General features: G+C 38.5%; 1 protein-coding gene across 13 annotated transcripts in view; it reads left to right on the top strand.

Annotated features, from left to right (window-relative positions):
- Positions 1 to 13656: 13656 nt before the first annotated feature.
- ARAP2 (ArfGAP with RhoGAP domain, ankyrin repeat and PH domain 2) overlaps positions 13657 to 18895 on the top strand; it is a 180301-nt gene continuing 175062 nt past the window's right edge. For 7 of the 13 annotated variants that reach the window (XR_012434769.1, XR_012434770.1, XM_065544855.1 and 4 more), the window contains exon 1: positions 13917 to 14263. The gene's annotated coding sequence lies outside the window, so the exon portion shown is untranslated. Of the gene's footprint in view, positions 13686 to 13916; positions 14449 to 14527; positions 14827 to 18895 lie in introns of those variants that run through there. The other 6 variants (XM_074039512.1, XM_015450233.3, XM_074039510.1 and 3 more) reach the window with 3 other exon arrangements.

Genomic DNA, 18895 nt, shown 5'->3' with positions numbered 1-18895 from the left:
CAAAGTAGGTGACCTTGGGTGAGTTAACTAAACTCTTAAACCTCATAAATACCCTCATCTATAAAATGAGGCTAGTAATAGAATCTAATTCATGGAGTTGCTGTGAGGATTGAAAAAGATAGTTTATGTACTGGGCTTGCGTATGGGCAGTATTTAATAAATATAACCTAGTATTACTTATTAATTAGTATTAGTATTAGTTATTGTTAATAATAAAAATGAGATTATGTACTGGGATTGAATATGGATAGTATTTAATAAATATAAACTGGCAGGGTGCAGTGGCTCATGCCTGTAATCCCAGCACTTTGGGAGGCTGAGGTAGGTGGATCACAAGGTCAAGAGATCGAGACCAGCCTGGCCAATATGGTGAAACCCCGTGTCTACGAAAAATACAAAAAAAATTAGCTGGACATGGTGGCACATGCCTGTAAGTCCCACATACGCGGGAGGCTGAGGCAGAAGGATCACTTGAACCTGGGAAATGGTGGTTGCGGTGAGCCAAGATCGCACCACTGCACTCCAGCCTGGCTACAGACTGAGACTCCGTCTCCAAAAAAAAAAAAAAAAAAAAAAAATATATATATATGTATATAATAAAATAAAAAATATAACCCTAGTATTAGTTATTAATTAGTATTAGTTTTTATTATTAATAATAAAGAGTTATTTATGTACTGGGCTTGCGTATGGGTAGTATTTAATAAATATGACCACCCACACATACATGCATGCACACACTCCTTTAATAATAAAAAACTCCAGCCTTGTTGATGTAGTGGCTTGTTTTTTTCTGACTCCAGTCTCCTGAATGATATACTTGGCCAAAGGCTCTTATCTCTTATTCTTAGTTTATGTCAGATACAGTGTGTAAAGCAAGTCTGAGGTTCAGCACTGAATAAGGTAGGACATCAATTCACACATCAGAGGCAAATGCCAGCAGTGTGTCTTGAACTTTACTAGAGGCTGTAGGGAGCATGGCTGTGGTAGACCTCTGAGGACACTTAATTTATTAAAGAAACTTAATGCACCAAAAAGGGACCCAAGAGGGATGTCAAAAGCTGCTGCTTGTGAGGAAGTATTCCCAGCATCTCAAGAGCAGCTGGCGGACTCCAGACTCTAGCAGTGGTTGGTCGGTGGGTGGGGGATGGAGTAGAAAAGAGAACTAGGAAAGTAAGAGCCAGAAACGTACAATTGCACTCACCAATTCACAGACCGCCCTTCCTCTCAATCTCCTTTTCCCCTTGACTTGACGCTTGAGGGGCCAGATGCAGCAGCTAGCGAACAAGCAAGGAAGTGAGCATGTGGGAAGAAAAAGTTTAGCCTTCTCTATTTCACTCACCACACCAAAACAGGTGAGACAGCCTTTTAGATTTAAAGCAGGCTTGTGAGAGAGGGGTGGTGACTGAGCACAGTAGGCTTTATAATGAATGAACTGTACTAGAGTTAGTCTCGCATACTAGATTAGACCAGACACTTTTACAATATAAATTAATATTCTTGTCACTGACACAGATGGGAAGACCTAGAAGACCCACCCTATATTTCATTTGGGGGCAGGAGAAATGTAAGTTCAGAAGCACAGTTTGGAAGGGACAAGAAAAGAAAAACTTCAGTTCTTTAGATTTCATTGTTCCCTGTTGAATTCTGCTGTATCAATAAAACATTTACCTATCTAATAATTATTCACATGCTTTGCTTTTTATTTAGAAGTTCGCTCTGTAGATTATAAAGATAATCTAATACATTAAGTTGCTTTCTTTTATATGAAACAATTGCTTTGTAAAAACTGTCTTCACCCAGTGCATAAAAGGAGTATTTCCAGTGCTGTTTCATTTTCTTGTTTTTCTGGAGATGAATGAAAAACAAAAATCTCCTTTTTTTAGTGTCCTAGAAACTGTTTTGAAAAAGCCAAGCATTCATGGCTGAATGAAGGCATGAGCAGTAGTTCCCTTATAAGCGAAAGAAAGAACAGTTCAATCAAGCATGACTACCACAGTTTCCTTAAAATGTTTGCAAAATCTACTGGGCAGACACCATGTTTTCTGATTGCTAAACTAGATTGAAGTAATGTGGGTATGAGAGTTTCCACAGGAAAGAACAGAAAACATGACACAGGATGCCACAGAAGCCATGTGGAGTGAAGGAAATGCAAACCTGTAAGTTAGGCCTTTGAAGGTCTGTGCACCTGCTGCTCAGCATAACCGAGACGGTACGTCATATTTCACACATAGAAAAAACGATCAAATGGCAGATAGATAACTTTTCTGAAAAAATGTGTTTTAGAGAAACTGAGAACACTACCTTTTCAGCCAGAAAAACAGGATATATGGATTTTTGTTTTCTAAAGTAAGAACAACAGATTTCACTGGCACACAAGTTACTAGTAACTGATGTACACACTGTACATTAAGTCAATGATCAATGTCTTTTTAAATCATGTGCCAATTTCTGGAACTAGCTACAGGGAAAGTAATTAGGTTAGCATCTTTACTGCCTAATCTACCAAAAACTTTTCATGAAGTGCTGACACATTCTTATCCTCTGTTCCCCTTCCTCCAATCTATTTTTAGTTACTTGGTTTGGGGACAATTATTGAATTGTTTATACAAAACAAAAGGAGCACCTCACATTAAAACAAATTAAATCTTCCCTAATTGCTTAGAATTCGACTGTAGAAAATGGAAGGATGAATTCACTGGATGTCCCTTTTATTTCTCTAAACACGGACGTATTGAATTATAAATACAAAATAATTTTATAAAGACCTCAAAATATTAATTATTCCTATGTATTATTTGTATGTTATGGTCTATAAATGCTCAGATGCCATGACAATTCTATAGATTAGACTGTGGAGTTCTTTGCACATATGGCATAGTAGAGTGGGTAAAAAGATGGCCCTGAAATTGTATATGAGCTACCAAGTAATGCATTTGAAATTTAATCTCTGCATGTCCATGTGTTCAGCTGAAATATGGGCATAATAATAGTATCTTTCATTAAAGGTTATTTTGAAGATTATATAAGGTAAGGAGATAAAGTGAATTACATTCTCCCCTTTTAAATCCACTCAATGACTTTCTATTGCTCTTTTGATAAAATCTCCACCCCGAACATGGCCTCTAAGGCCCTACAAGATGTGGCTACCCGTACATCCAACTTCATCCTGTCTACTCTATTGACAATCTAGCTGAAAGTTTTTTTTTTTCTTTTTCAGTTCCTCCAAAGTTCCTGCTTTTTGCTGCCTCCAAGGTTTCACAAATTCTCTTCTTTGCCTAGAACACATCTCCACCCTCCTCCTCACAGCACACATAGCTCCCTCCCACCCAGCCTTCACATCTCAGTTTAAATGTCACTTGTTTTAAAAAGGACTTTTCAGATTTACCAATCAAAAATCATTCCTTCTCCTTATTTTTCTGTAGCATAGAATGTTGTTTTTAATATTTACCACAAATGTTTGTGGTTCCTGGTTTGAAATGAATGGACAGACAGACAAGAATCAGGCAGAAGAGTAATTCAATACTTCTTTTATTAATTTTAGACATGTCAGGCTCTGGAAGCTATGGTTAGATCCAAACTTCCCATAGGTCTTATAGCTTGGAAAAGCAACACAGAATTCTGGCTTTCTGAGGGCAGCCCACACAAAAAGAAAGAGGAGATGAAGAAGAAGGGATCATCGGGCCAGTGCCTCCTTCCAAACACACCAAAAAATAAATTACTGACCTATCACAGGCTGAAGGTGTGGAGTGGAATGCAGAGAAGGCAGAAAAGGTTAGGAGGGTTAGAAATTCCCTCCATCTGAACTCAAGACTGAAAAAGCATTTCCTCCATCTCAACTAAAATTTATGAACTTGAACCACATGCACTGACTGTTTTTGAGGTTAGAGACAAATATAACCATATTCATATGATTTAAACATAATTATACATGGAAATGTATACATATGGAAATATGTATGTATGCATGCATCAGTATCCTATGGAGTCTATGTAATATAGATTTATATATGTATACTATACATATAGTATGTGATATGTAATATTTGTGTGTATTCATAATACATGTATATGCCATACACACACATATACATATATACACATTTGTGTAATTATTTGGGTAATATCTGCTCTGCAATCATACTGTAAGCTCTAAAATGAGAGTGAAGTAGATCTACTTTGCTTACCACTATAGCTTTGTGGTTCATCACAAAATATCTATAAAAATTAGTTGAATAATAGCTGTAAGGTGTTTGACATGTAATTTGACTTATTTTAAGAACTCAGTAGATGGTACCTATTATGATTGTACTGCTTCTGCTTGTGCTGATAAAATAGTCTTAATATGTTGGGTATTAAATTTTGGTCTGGACTGTATATTTGTAAGACTTCCATTTCAGAAATTCATAAGCTTGCCTCAAAGGTTGCTCATACAGTTTAACAGACTATAATTTCAGGTAACATCTCCTAGTTGCAACCTCCACAGCTCTGGAGTCATAACCCCAAGGAGAAATAGGGTGAGGAGCGACTATAACAAACTAAACAGTGTATGTACTGCCCAAAAAAGGCAGCCAGTTTTCCAATCCTTTTTTTTTTTTTTTCTTTTTCTGAGATGGAGTCTCACTCTATTGCCCAGGCTGGAGTGCAATGGCACAATCTTGGCTCACTGCAAGGCTTAGACCGCAACCCGGCTTCAAGCGATTCTCCTGCCTCAGCCTCCCAAGTAGCTGGGATTACAGGCATGCACCACCATACCCGGTTAATTTGTATTTTTAGTAGAGATGTGGTTTCACCATGTTGGTCAGGCTGGTCTTGAACTTCTGACCTCAGGTGGTGCATCAGCTTCGGCCTCTCAAAGTGCTGAGATTACAGGCATGAGTCACCCCACCCAGCCTCCAATCCATTTAGACTTGCTTTGGCAAGTGTGAATGCAGTACTATCAGGCCTTCTGACTTTTTTTCAAGAGAAGCTAAAATCCCTATTTTAAAATAAAAAATATACATTTTCAAAACTAAAACATTTCTGTGATCTGAATCATACGGTGAACTTTTTGCCTTCATGCTACTCACAGGCAGTTAGTCTGTGACCTCTGCTTTTAGAACTATTAATACTTTTTGTGTATTTCACTTACCTTTTACATTGATATTATTCTGTGCTTTTCAGATAAGTTTTAACAGCTTAATTTCATTGCTTTATAAGAAATCTATTTCTAGCTGTTGCTTTTGCATTTCTACCTCTCTATCTTTTGCTTCTCCAAATCCCTCTTCCATTTTTTTCTTGATGTCAGAAGAGCTTTTAAAGCTAATTATCTATTTTAAGTATAGCATTTTTCACAAAAAGGAAAAAATGGAACTACACAGTATTTTCAAGACACATCACAAAGAAATCCATTTGTTCACGTGTTTAGTAAACTCAACTACAGACATACATGAGAAGAATTGACACATTAAAGTGGAAGCAATGAATTTATATACAGTGAATGTATTTTGTCTATAAATCCATTGGGCAAAAGTTAGGTTTTCTTTCATCTCTCTTAGTAATAAATTTTCTTTTCTTTTTCTTTACAATTCAACTTTTGTTTCAGACTCAAGTGGTATATATGCAGGTTTGTTACTTGACTCTGAGGCTTGAGGTGTGAATGATTCCATCACCAAGTGGTTAGCGTAGTACCCAATAGGTCATTTTGTAGCCCTTACTCCCTACTCCTTTCTCCCCATCTAGAAGTCTCCAGTGACTACTGCTGTCATCTTTACGTCCGCAGGTACCCCGTGCTTAGTTTCCACTTGTGAGAACATGCAATATTTGGTTTTCTGTTTATGAGTGAACTCACTTAGGGTAACGACCTCTAACTGTGCCCATGTTGCTGCAAAAGACATTATTTTGTTCTTTTTTATTGCTGCATAGTATTCTATCTTGTATATGTACCACATTTTCTTTATCCATCCACTCTTGATGGGCATCTAAATTGATTCCACGTCTGTGCTATTGCGAATAATGATGAGATGAATACATGAGTACGTGCATCTTTTTGGTAGAATGATTTATTTTACTTTGGGTATATGCCAATTAAAGGGATTGGTGGTTTGAATGGTAGTTCAACTTAGTTCTTTGAGAAATTTCCAAACTTCTCTTCACAGTGGCTGAACAAATTCACACTCCCACCAACAGTGCATAACCATTCCCTTTTCTCTGCAGCTTCACCAACATCATTTATTTTTTGACATTTTAATAATAATAGCCACTCTGACTGGTGTGAGGTTGTATCTTACGGTTTTCATTTGCATTTCTGATTTTCATTTGTATTTCATTTTTGGTGATTAGTGAGGTTGAGCATTTTTTTTCTTATTTTTGTTGGCCACTTCTATGTCTTGTTTTGAGAAATGTCTATTCATGTCCTTTGCCCACTTTTTAATGGGCTTATATGTGTTTTGCTTCTTGAATTGCTTAAGTTCTTTATAGATTCTGGATATGAGACCTTTGTCAGATGCATAATTTGCAAATATTTTCTCCCATGCAATGATTTTTCTTAGAAACATTTTTCCATAGAAAAATAAAACTAGATTTTTAGGTTAGCAGTGGCAGAAACTACTGGATGTCAACAAATTTAAAATGCAAATTTTAAATTTAATATTAAAATAAATAGAATTTTTATATACTGTATATCTACAAAAATGCTCTTTGAGACTTTTTTAGACATAGATTTTTATCAAATATCACATAAAATCACACTACTCTGTTTCCTTGTCTTTCTGCAGTAACCCAGTGCAATTTTTTTTGAAGATAATTTTGAATCATGAACTCAACATATGCAGTAATGCAAATAATTCAAATGAAGTGATGACAATATAAACCACTTATGATCAAGTTCAGGAGCATGTAGGCAGTGACAATTATGTTGTGACTGCCACCTGGCCAACAGTAATTCATTTTAAGATGAATTCCTCTTTCAGAAGAAGTGTAAAAATACACATATTAGTATTAATGAAATACTCTCATCTATAGTGCTTAAATGAGTTTCTGAAATATTAATTTTATAGGAAAACTTTTGTTAACTTTCCTTTAAACTTTAAAAATTTTTTAAATCTTATGTTTAAAAATAAATTATTTCCACAACACCATCAATTTTTGGTCAACAATTGAATTGACTGAATATTTTTCACTGCCCCTTTGTCTAGGGTAACCTGCAGTGCCATCCACTAAACTGCTCTCTTGCTTTGAGAAAGAATGAATAAAACTTTCAAAGTAACTCACAGCTTGTAACAAAGAACTGAAAGGAGACAACATAATGAATATAAACATTTCAGATTTGATAAAAACAAACATTTACCTAAAGCTCTAGGTTGGGTACTTCGGGGAATTCAAATAGTAATAAAAATATTCCAGGCCGGCCATGGTGACTCATGCCTGTAATCCTAACACTTTGGGAAGTCGAGGCAGGAGAATCACTTGAGGTCAGGAGTTTGAGACCAGCCTGGCTTACATGGTGAAACCATGTCTCTACTAAAAGTACAAAAATTGGTTGGGTGTGGTTGCAGGCACCTGTAATCCCAACTACTGGGGAGGCTGAGGCAGGAGAATCACTTGAACCCGGGAGGCAGAGGTTGCAGTGAGCTGAGATTGCGCCATTATACTCTAGCCTGGATGACAAGAGCGAAACTCTGTCTCAAAAAATAAATAAATAAATAAATAAATAAATAAAATAAAATAAATAAATAAGTATTCCAAGTGTGCAGAATGCAAGACTGACTGACAAGAGTATTCAATAGAGGTAAAAAATCAAAGGGCAGTAGGAGAATCAGGAGAGAGTATTATAAATTCCTGAATATAAGATACATCATTTCTCCCAAATAAATAATGCCTCAAAACAAAAGGTCCTTATTATCAAAATGTTAAAAAAGCCTTCTCTGAGGCATCACAGTGTAATACTTAATGCATGTACTTTGAATTCACATTATCTCTGTTCAACATCTGATTATTTACTGCTTGTGAGTTCTTGGATAACCTTTCAGTTTCATCATTGGCTAAAAGGGAGATACTGATATTACTTACCTCCTAGCCCTGTTGAGAGAATTTACAAAGCTAATAATGTGTCACAATGCCTGGTACAAAAATATATGTGTCATAACATATGTATTATTTCTATATTTCCTCCCATTATTGTACATTAATCTTAATGGCAAAGTACTAAATTCCTGAGGTTGAAGAGGTATCTGCACTCTCATGTTTATTGCTGCACTGGTCACAATATCTAAGATATGGAATCAACTTGTGTCTATCAATGAATCAATGGATAAAAACAATGTGGCATGTATTCACAACAGAATACTATTCAGCCTTAAAAAAGAGGAAAATCATGTCATTTGTGACAATGTAAATGAACCTAGTGGGAATTATGGTAAGTGAAATAAACAAGGCACAGAAAGACAAATACTGTGTTATCTCACTTACACATGTAATCTAAAAAAGCTGAATTTATTGGAGAGTGGAATGGTACTTACCCGGCTGGGAAACGGGGGAGTTGGGAGTGATACTGGCGAAAGGATACGAAATTTCAGTCAGATAGAAGAAATAAGTTCAAGAGATCTAGCATACAATAGGGTGATCAAAGTTAATAACAATGTATTGTATTCTCAAAAATCCCTGAGAAAGTAGATTTTAAGCGTTCTTACCACAAAGAATGTAAGGTAGAGCATATGTTAACGATCTAGTTTTACCCATTCTACAACATAAACATATTCAAAACATGTTGTCCTTGATAAATATATACATTTTTATTTGTCAATGAAAACTTTAGGCCGGGCACAGTGGCTCACGCCTGTAATCCCAGCACTTTGGGAGGCTGAGGCGGGCAGATCACGAGGTCAGGAGATGGAGACCATCCTGGCTAACATGGTGAAACCCAGTCTCTACTAAAAATATACAAAAAATTAGCAAGGTGTGGTGGCAGGCACCTGTAGTCCCAGCTACTCAGGAGGTTGAGGCAGGACAATGGCGTGAATCCGGGAGGTGGAGCTTGCAGTGAGCCCAGATTGCGCCACTGAACTCCAGTCTGGGCGACACAGCAAGACTCCGTCTCAAAAAAGGAAGCCAAAAAAAAACTTTAAAAAAGAATTTACCTTTTTCCAGGCTTAAAAGAAAGCTTGTACCTAAAGCAGAGAATAAGCTACTGAACAAATAAATATGAAGACATGAAGAAAAACGCCTAAGCCAAAGTTCCCCAGAAAATACAGCCTGAGACAAAAACCTATATGTGAGCACTTTACTAGGGAGTGGATCCCAGGGAGCAGGGCTGAAGGATAGGGCTGAGATGGAATATAGAAAGGCAAGGAAAAAAATATATCATAAACATGTCTGTAGTGGCCAGGCTCGGTGGCTCATGCCTGTAATCCAGCACTTTGGGAGGTTGAGGTGGGCAAATCACTTTAGGCCAGGGGTTTGAGACCAACTTGGTCAACCTGGAGAAACCTTGTCTCTACTAAAAATACAAAACTAGCTGGGCATGGCAGGGCATACCTGTAATCCCAGCTACTCAGGAGGCTGAGGAAGGAGAATCACTTGAATCTGGGAGGTGAAGGTTGCAGAGAGCCGAGATTGCACTACTACATTCCAGTCTGGGTGACAGAGTGATGAGACTATGTCTCAGAAAAAAAAAAAAAAAAAAAAAAAAAAAAAAGCCCATAGTGTTGAAGTCGTTGAATGTTAAAATTTGAAAATGTGAATCAAAATATTTCATAAAATATAAGTGGAAAAAGCAGTATATTTTAAAATATAATTTTACTTCTATAGAAAATCATGTAAATTGATAAATTAAATAAGTAGACATTTGCTTATTTTATCTATATACCTAATTTTCATATTTGGCAAAAGCAATGCCAATTTCCTTTTAGAAAAAAGGGAAAGATTATTTTAAATTATGTTGTGTAAATAATTCTGACTATCAGAAATTTGGAAAGTCTTGAGAAGGAGGTAGGATTTGAATCAAATCTTGAAGAATAATTTGAGAAAATAAACTAAAACTAAATGCATTGAGTGGTTACTATTTTTTAGGTGCTGTAGATATATAATCATATTAAATTCTCATAGTATTATTATTCTCAGTTTACTTATGGGGAAACTGAGGCTCAGGTAAGTTAATGAATTTGCTCAAAAAAATGCTGCAACCTATACTGGTTCCATTTTGAATGCAGCCTTTTCCAAGCCTTCTACTTTTTCCAAGAGACAAAACAGTGCAGAATGGATCCTGGAGAAGACTGGGTTGGAATTCTGCCTCCCCTACAGTCCTAATTGTTTGATTTGTGTAAAACACTCAATTTTTCTCTCTTAGGTTTTCTTATCAAGGAGATAACAACATCTCACCAAGAAACTGTTGAGATACTTAAATGAACTCTTGTAAGTAAAATGCCTGGAATAGCAATTGGCACATAGTGCTCAATGGGTATTAGCCATCATGTTGTACGAAAAACTAGGAGGAGGAAAAGGAGGGAGAGAGGAGAGAAGAGAGTGAGGAGGAAGAGGAGAGATGGAAGATTTTCACTATCTCAAATTGTCTCCTTGACAAGTAGAGTGCATTCGGGAACAAGGGTTCACAACAGTAAATACATAGATAAGCATAGACACATCTTTACCTGTTTTTTTTACTGAAACTCTGGGAAAAATGGGCAGGAGCTGGTCATTGTGGAATCATTCCAGCCTAGATGAAAATTACTGAGAACATATGTTCCAGTGGTCTTGAAAGTAAACAGATTTTCATACTTTTTTTTTTTTTTTTTTGAGATGGAGTTTCGCTCTTGTCGCCCAGGCTGGAGTGCAATGGTGAGATCTTGGCTCACTGCAATCTCCACCTCCCAGGTTCAAGTATTCTCCTGCCTCAGCCTCCTGGGTAGCTGGGATTACAGGCATGCACCACCATGCCTGGCTAATTTTTTGTTATTTTTAGTAGAGATGGGGTTTCACCATGTTGGCCAGGGTGGTCTCCAACTCCCAACCTCAGGTTATCTGCCTGTCTCTGCCTCCCAAACTGCTGGGATTACAGGTGTGAGCCACTGTGCTTGGCCCATACCTTAATCCTTGTTAAGCCAATTTCCCTGTGTACTTTGCTCTCTCAATACCTCACTGTGAAGGCTGCGAAATAAAAAATTTATACCCTAAGAATATAGCCTAACTGTGTTCAATATATTCACTATTTACTACTTAACTTCTTTAAGTTTCAATTAAACCTATATTTATAAAATTGAAAAAAGAATTTTAACTCACACATGTTGTGTATACACAGCATATATGTTAGGTATTTGGCTAGAGTCTGGCGACTATCGATCAATTAATGAAATGTAGCTTTTGCCATATTTCCTCAGACATCTTTATTTTCCTCCATATATTAAGATTCATTAAACCAGAATACATCTTATAACTAATGTAAACATTCAATAAGTGAGCACTGTTCTTCTTTGTTTCCCAGGGCTATTATGAAGTCATTGTTGTACCTTGTAGCATTTACCTTTATTTCCCCTTAGAAAACACTAAATCCAGAGATTGCATTGTATTTGGTAACCACTGTATTTTCAAAATGCCAAACAGAGATTAATAATTTTTAAACAATAAATGAGTGAATAATAATCAAAGAACTAAGATATTTTTGCAAAGAGGGAGAAAGACAATTTCTCAATTAGTTTATAAAATCTAGCAAGCAAAGTAACTTGAGGACAAAGCAATGCTTGAACCTCCCAGACATAACTGATCTAATAATATTTATTTATAACCCACCTTGTTTAGATGGGTTACAATGATAAAAATAGAGCCAGGCGTGGTGGCTCACGCCTGTAATCTCAGCATTTCGGGAGGCAGAGGCAGGCGAATCACTTGATGCCAGGTTTCAGACCACCCTGGCCAACATGGTGAAACCCTGCGTCTACTAAAAATATGAAAATTAGCTGGGCGTGGTGGTACATGGCTGTAATCTTAGCTACTCAGGAGGCTGAAGCAGGAGAATGGCTTGAACCCAAAAGGCGGAGGCTGCAGTGAGCTGAGATCGCACCACAGTCCTCCACGCTCCAGCCTGGGCAACACAGCGGTACTCAGTTGAAAACAAAAACAAAAACAAACAAAAAAAAGAGATAAATAAATGAGAAGTATGTGAGAATTTGGAGAGGGAAAAGGGGAAAAGAAAACACACACACACACACCCGTAAAACGAAGCCAGAAAAGAGCCACATAAATAAAATTCCTCCTATAAATGCTATAGAAATCCAAAGGAATAGTTCCCGTGGTTTGGAAAATGTCAATAAAACTTTCCTGGTGGAAATGAGGTCGGCTATGAGGTGTTAAGTTCAAAAGGAACTGGATATTTGGTATCTCTAGCAAGACAGAGCTGCTTCAGAGTCTCCCCAGGGAAAGACGGTGCTTTTGGGCAGGTAGTGTGGGTGAAGGTGATGACTGAAGAATCCTGAGGGCCCAGGTTCCTGGGAAGCCTCTCTCTTTCGGCACTTCACCAATTATCTCATTTTCATAATAAGGTCTGCACTTTCCTTAATTGCTTCACTTCCATCAACAGGAACAGGGGAAAGATAAATACATTTCACCTTTTAATGAAGAGAATTTCAGGTAGTCTGTGGGAGATGTTTATTTAAAAAAAAAAAAAAAAAAAAAAAAGGCTGGTAGGGGGCAGCGTCTCAGGTCTGTAATCCCCAGCACTTTGGGAGGCCGAGACAGGTGGATCACTTGAAGTCAGGAGTTTGAGACCAGCCTGGGTAAGAAGGTGAAACCCAGTCTATACTAAAAATACGAAAAAAAAAAAAATTACCTTGGTTGATGGTGCGCGTCTGTAATCCCAGCTACTTGGAAGGCAGATGTGGGAGGATAGCTTGGACGCAGAGGAGGAGATCCAATGAGCAGAGATCGCGCCACTACACTCCAGCCTGGGTGACAAAGTGAGACCCTGTCTCAAAAAAAAAAAAAAAAAAAAAAAAAAAGTAGTTGGTTTGTATCATTCTTAGCAAACTATCACAAGAACAGAAAAACAAACACCGCATGTTCTCACTCATAGGTGGGAACTGAACAATGAGATCACTTGGACTCCGGAAGGGGAACATCACACACCGGGGCCTATCATGGGGAGGGGGGAGGGGGGAGGGATTGCATTGGGAGTTATACCTGATGTAAATGACGAGTTGATGGGTGCTGACGAGTTGATGGGTGCAGCACAGCAACATGGCACAAGTATACATATGTAACAAACCTGCACGTTATGCACATGTACCCTAGAACTTAAAGTATAATTTAAAAAAAAAAAAAAGTAGTTGGTTTGTGAACTTACTCGCAAACAACTGGGTTTTACGGACTCTTAGATATTTGGAGGTCTACAAGGGTTCCTTGGGATCCCCTATTTTCGTTCGCTGCCTCCTTTGTCAGAGTCCAGCTCAAAGGGGAAATGCCCCTCTGGGATCTAACCATCACAGGTGCAAGAAGGAACAAATTTACATAGAAGCAGCCTGGGGAAATTAGTGCCCTAGATGAGTCTTCAGTTTGAGAAACGCTGAGATAACACTTTAAGTACTTGGAAGAGTAATACTAATAATCAGTCGTGGCGAGGTTCCGCCCATTTGACATTCAACCCCCCATGAGTGCGCACAGACAAACCCACTGGCCAGGAGGAGCCAACGCAAGGTCTTGGGCATCTCCGTCCCGGGAAGGTGGGTAATGCCCTTGTCGCTCTGGGCTCCAGGGCGCGCCCCCGCAGCTTGGGTCTGACGCCTCCGGGCCAAGGTGCGCCAGGTGGCGAGGGTGCCAGGCGCGGCCAAATCGCGGCGGTCTGAGTCAGTGGCCCAACTATGCTGCGGAACCAGGGCGGCCGGCTGGGCCGCCCCCGCCGTTGAGCTCGGGCTTCCCCCGCGCGGGTCGCCTGCTCCCCGCCCCCGCGGGCCGAGAGGAAGCGACTGCCTAGGCAAGGCGCGGGAGCACCTGAGCAAGGCGCGGGCGCCGGGCTCGGCGTTTCCGGAGCTGAGCGCGGGTCCGCGGCCCGCGCTCTCCGCGTTCCCCGCCTCCAGGTGCGGCGGCCGCGACGCGCCGGCCCCACTAACAGCGCCGCCCGTGCGGCCGCCGCCAGGCAGCAGAGGCGGCTGCGGACAGCCGGCGGGGACCGGGAAGGAGGAGGCCTGGCGCCTCCGGCAGAAGGGCGAGGACCGAGCTCCCAAGGCTAGGAGAGACGCTGGCCCTGGGCTTCCCAGCGCCGCCTCACCTCGCTTTTAGAACTCCGCGACCCGCGCGCAAGGCGAGTACCCAGGGCCTCGGGAGGGCTGGGCCGGGATGGCCAGCGCCGGGGTGGGAGGACCCTGTCTGGAGGGGTTGGGGCTTTTCGACACTTCACCGGGTAAATTTCCTGAGCGCAGAGCGCTCGGCGCTGGTGTCCGCCCCTTGGATTTCGCGTGTGGGCGTCTGAAAGGAAACCAGAAGCCGGTAAGTGATCCAAGAACTCCACTTCTGGGATTTGACCCGGGAGGGTGACGATCCGGGTAGACAGCTAGACACTCCCTCCATTCCTCTCCCCCATCTCCAAAGAAGAAGAAGCTGTAGTGAGTTTCAGGCACCAAATTATTTACTCGGTAGAGATCATGACTTTGCCTGGGTGTCTGTGCTGCCCTGCACCCTGCTTGTTATCCACGTTAAGACGACTGGCCTGTTAATTAACTTTAATTACGATCATTTGGCCTCCACCTGCCTGAACCCGATACCTTACACGGGAACCTGTATGCAGTGAGTTTACCAGATTGATCTTTCTTGTTTACTTTTGGAGACAGTTCTCTGGGAGAAGTGGTGTCCATCCTATTTAATAAAGTAAGTTTTATTTTCTCTAATTCTGGCTTGTTTTCTTAAACACTTCTCCCACCTTGAGGTGATCTAGAGTTATTTTGATTTGGGGAAAGGGTTCGTGGAATTATATAGCCTTTGATAATCAGAGGAAAATACAAGAAAATAAGCTAGTTTGTGTGGAATAATGACATCTTAGGCTGTTGTAAGATAAGTATCCTGATAGCAAATTCTTTTCTTTTCTTTTCTTTTTTTTTTTTTTGTTGCAAGCTTGTCCTTGAAGTAGGCTGTTCAGTAGAATGCAGCCTTCGGTTAAAAAAAAAAAAAAAAAAAAAAAAAAAAAAAAAAAAAAGAAGTGTATTGAAAATAAGCTATTTTTAAAAGTACATTTAATAGGATGTCATTGTTATTACCCATAATAGTATTGTACTTACAAGCTGAGTATTGATTTCCCTGCACTTAAGCACTCTACACCCCCGCGGGCTCATGGAACTTTGCCCATAAGTAATTGGAAGACGAAGTTATGGGTGTTTTAAAAAGGAAGCTAAATTTTTTAAGGAAAAGAGAGAAATACCTTTAAACTCTTATTGATGACTTCCATACACTTATAGGAGAAATATTGAGAGAAAATGCTCACGACATTCTTTGTCCAACAACGTTTAAAGAAGAAAAAAAAGTGGGTCATGGAACTAGGCTAGGGTTAAGTGCAAATAAATATCTTCCTGGCTTCTTTCCAAACATATTTAACACATACACATTTAAGGTGGTTCCTAACACGAAGAGGGTTTTATATAGATTTGTTAGTACTCAGAGATTTATTTAAATTAAATTATACCTAGAGGGTGACAGAGCTTGTTAAAACTTATTTATATGGATGTGCATGTGTTTGTATTTTTTCCTTCCTCTGTAAACCTGTCAGATTTTATGTGGCTGGTCTGTAAAAGGAGAAGCTGATGGTACATTTAAAAACAAATTCTTGTTTTTCTAATATCACTGCAAGCTCCTTGCAGTGTAAGGCTCATGGGTATGCAATAATACTTATCAGATCCAACTATTCTTGGATACTGTGGGTAAGTATAGAACTCAGATTATAATGAATTACAGTTTTCTGAAGAACTTTTACATTAACGCATTGAAACTATGAGGTTTTTAAAGTCTAGTTAGGATTCTGAGTTATAGACTTCATGGTATATGAGAAGGTTTTTTTTTTGTTGCTGTTGTTTTGTTTTATTACTTTCTAACCTACCTCCCTGCAACTGTGAGAAAGTTTGGTGAAAGTGACTATACAAATGCTAAGTATAAATGATAGTCATTGCTTTAATAGTTTTTTTTAGCACACATTTCCACCTGCTCTCATTTATTTATCGATACATTTCTTGGATACAATCTTTGCACATGCTATGTAGTGAGAATTTTGGGAATTCTTGGTGAAATATTAATTAGGTAGAGAACTTCATAATCTGGGAAATATGTCTTAGCTTTGACCACATACGGTGGATGTGAGATTAGAGGCTATGAGAGGCTGTCTTAATCTTTTCTGCAAAGTTCTGGACCTTGTAATTTATCGTATTAGTTATTACTTCTAAGTATTGACCAGATTAAATATGTAATGGTAGTTAAACCATTTTGCTCACTTGTTTCTGTCTTTAAGTGAAACAGTACTCAATGGTATTCTCACGTGATCCCTTCTAGTTAGAAAGTTGTCCTGTGAAATTTTGTTTCAGTTTCTGTTCAGCACAAGCTTACTTATTTACCCATGCTGCAGAGAAAAGAAAGGAGGCCTCATTTGGGTTGAAGTAGTCCTTTTGGGGAGCAGATTTGAGGTTTTTTTTAGAGTTCCTGAGAACTCATGAAGGATGATGGGGCCACTTCTGTATGTATTTAAAACAATGCTAAAATATAAAACCATGTGGAAATTAAGGTCATAAAATTGGATTTTTCTCACTATTAAAATTTAAGTGGTTTTTTTGGAATATATCAAATTCTTTGCAAAAAGTTTTTTTTTTGTGGTGTTTTTGGTATTCTTTATTGGCACTTACTCAGTAGTAATGAACTGATTGTCATATACATGCCATTTTCCTTTTCTTATAGTCATGTCTAATTTACCCTTTTACATTGTAAACTATTGGAGGGAAGACTGTATCTTCACTTTCTTTTTAGCCCTTAGCACTGTTGTCAAATCAGATAGTAGATGCTGTTACCTTGAATGCCAAATATCTCCCTGACTTATCTTGGAGTGAGTAGTGTTGCTTAATATATATTGAATGAATACATGTAAAAAAAAAAAAAATGGACCAGTAAGGTAGGAGACGTTTTCTGAAATACCCTGTTTTTGTAAGAAAAAGAAACTTTGACAGTTGCTAAACCAATAGGAATAAACCCTCAAACTCAGTTGGAAAAGAGGTCAGGGTACTATTTATAAATGCAAAGAGAGGAAACACTCACAGTAGGCTATTCTGAAACATCTGGTTGTTTGTCTAAAAATATGACATACATTCAGAGAAATGGTGGAGTATACATTTATACAAAAGTTTTACAATTCTGCTTTTGTAGAAACTCTGGAAGAATAAATCATCCTCCGATATCCCAAGAATTACGGTTCTACCTTAGGGATCTCTCCATTAGAATTTAAAAAAAAATTCTCAAATCCTAGTGAATTAACTTAAAATCTGGATGGACAGCTTGAAAGACAAAAGACTTACAGAAGTTAAGGAGATTATCAGGCATTTTACTTTTGTGATATTATCCAGAACACCTAAACCTAGGTATCTCCTATGCTACTGATACGTTCTTTTGCTAAGTCAAGGAATTAGCACTTGTGGTTTTCACTGGATGGAAATTAATATTAAGTTTTAGTTTTTTTTATTGTGTTTTTCAGATTGCACTATAAGTAAAATAATTAAAACACAGCTTAGAAAATCCTTACTCCTTGATCCAAGCTACAAAATGATTTTGCCTAGAGCCTACCTATTTTCAGCTAAAATCTCCATTATTCTCCATCCAGAAGACACTAATTAAATGCTTGTTGCTTACCAGGCGCTGTTCTAAGATCTTAATGCATATGGGCTCATTTCATCCTCAAAATAGCCCTGTGAGGTAGGCGCTATTACTTTCCCTGCTTACAAATGACAACAGTGAGGCTCAGGAAAAGAGAGGAATTCTCCCAAGGCCTCGCAGGTAGCACATGACAGAGCTGGAATCCCTGGTAAATCACTGTGCTTTGTGTCCCAGGTGTTAAGTCTTCAGGTGAAATTGTCATAATTCTTACAACTCTAACTACATCTATACATTACTACATTAATAAAACTATGTTAACTGCCATGTTAGGTGCATTGTGGATTTATTAGAAGAATGATTTACAGTGATAATTTAAAGGAATGTAATATTACTACGCAGACAGAAGAATTCCATTCAAACCGAGTGCAATAGAGTGGTATGAATATGATTAAAGGCAATATTGTATACAATGGTTAAATTAATAATAGCCAACATTTATGGTGCAGTTGTAACTCATGTCAGATAGTCTTATATATCTTAAATATTTGACTTGTTTAATTCTAACAGAAATACTACACAATATGGGGTATATTACCCTTGTTTTATAAATGAGAAAAACAAGCTTCAGGAAGTTAAATAACGTAATCAAGATACATAGTTAAAAAGTGGGGAAGCCTGGATTGGAATTCCGGCATTGTGCTATCTATACTTACTGCCTGGGCAGAACTAATAAGGGATTGAGGAGGGATGGGATAGGCAGGGAAGCCTCATGAGTGTGGTGTTACCATACTTGGAAGACTTGAATTGGCTCCCAAACGAGAGTAAAAAAGTCCAGGGATGTACAGGGATTTCAGTTTGAATAAGAGTTGAGACGCTGGCCCAAATCTTCTAGTCTGTCTTCTGATCTCCTTTTTTACTGGGTAAAAAGAACACATACTATAAAATTTACCATCTTAATCATTTTTAGTATATAGTTCAGTAACGCTAAGTATATTTACATTGCTGAGAAACAGATCTCCAGGCCATTTCCAGTTGGTAGAACTGAAACTCTATGCCTGTTAAACAACTCCTTACCTCTCTTCCCCCCTCTGGTAGCCAC

This window comes from Macaca fascicularis, chromosome 5 (assembly GCF_037993035.2).
Source record: "Macaca fascicularis isolate 582-1 chromosome 5, T2T-MFA8v1.1".
NCBI lineage: Eukaryota > Metazoa > Chordata > Mammalia > Primates > Cercopithecidae > Macaca > Macaca fascicularis.
The sequence above is the reverse complement of the archived record's forward strand: the minus strand, read 5'-3'. Positions and strand labels throughout refer to the sequence as shown.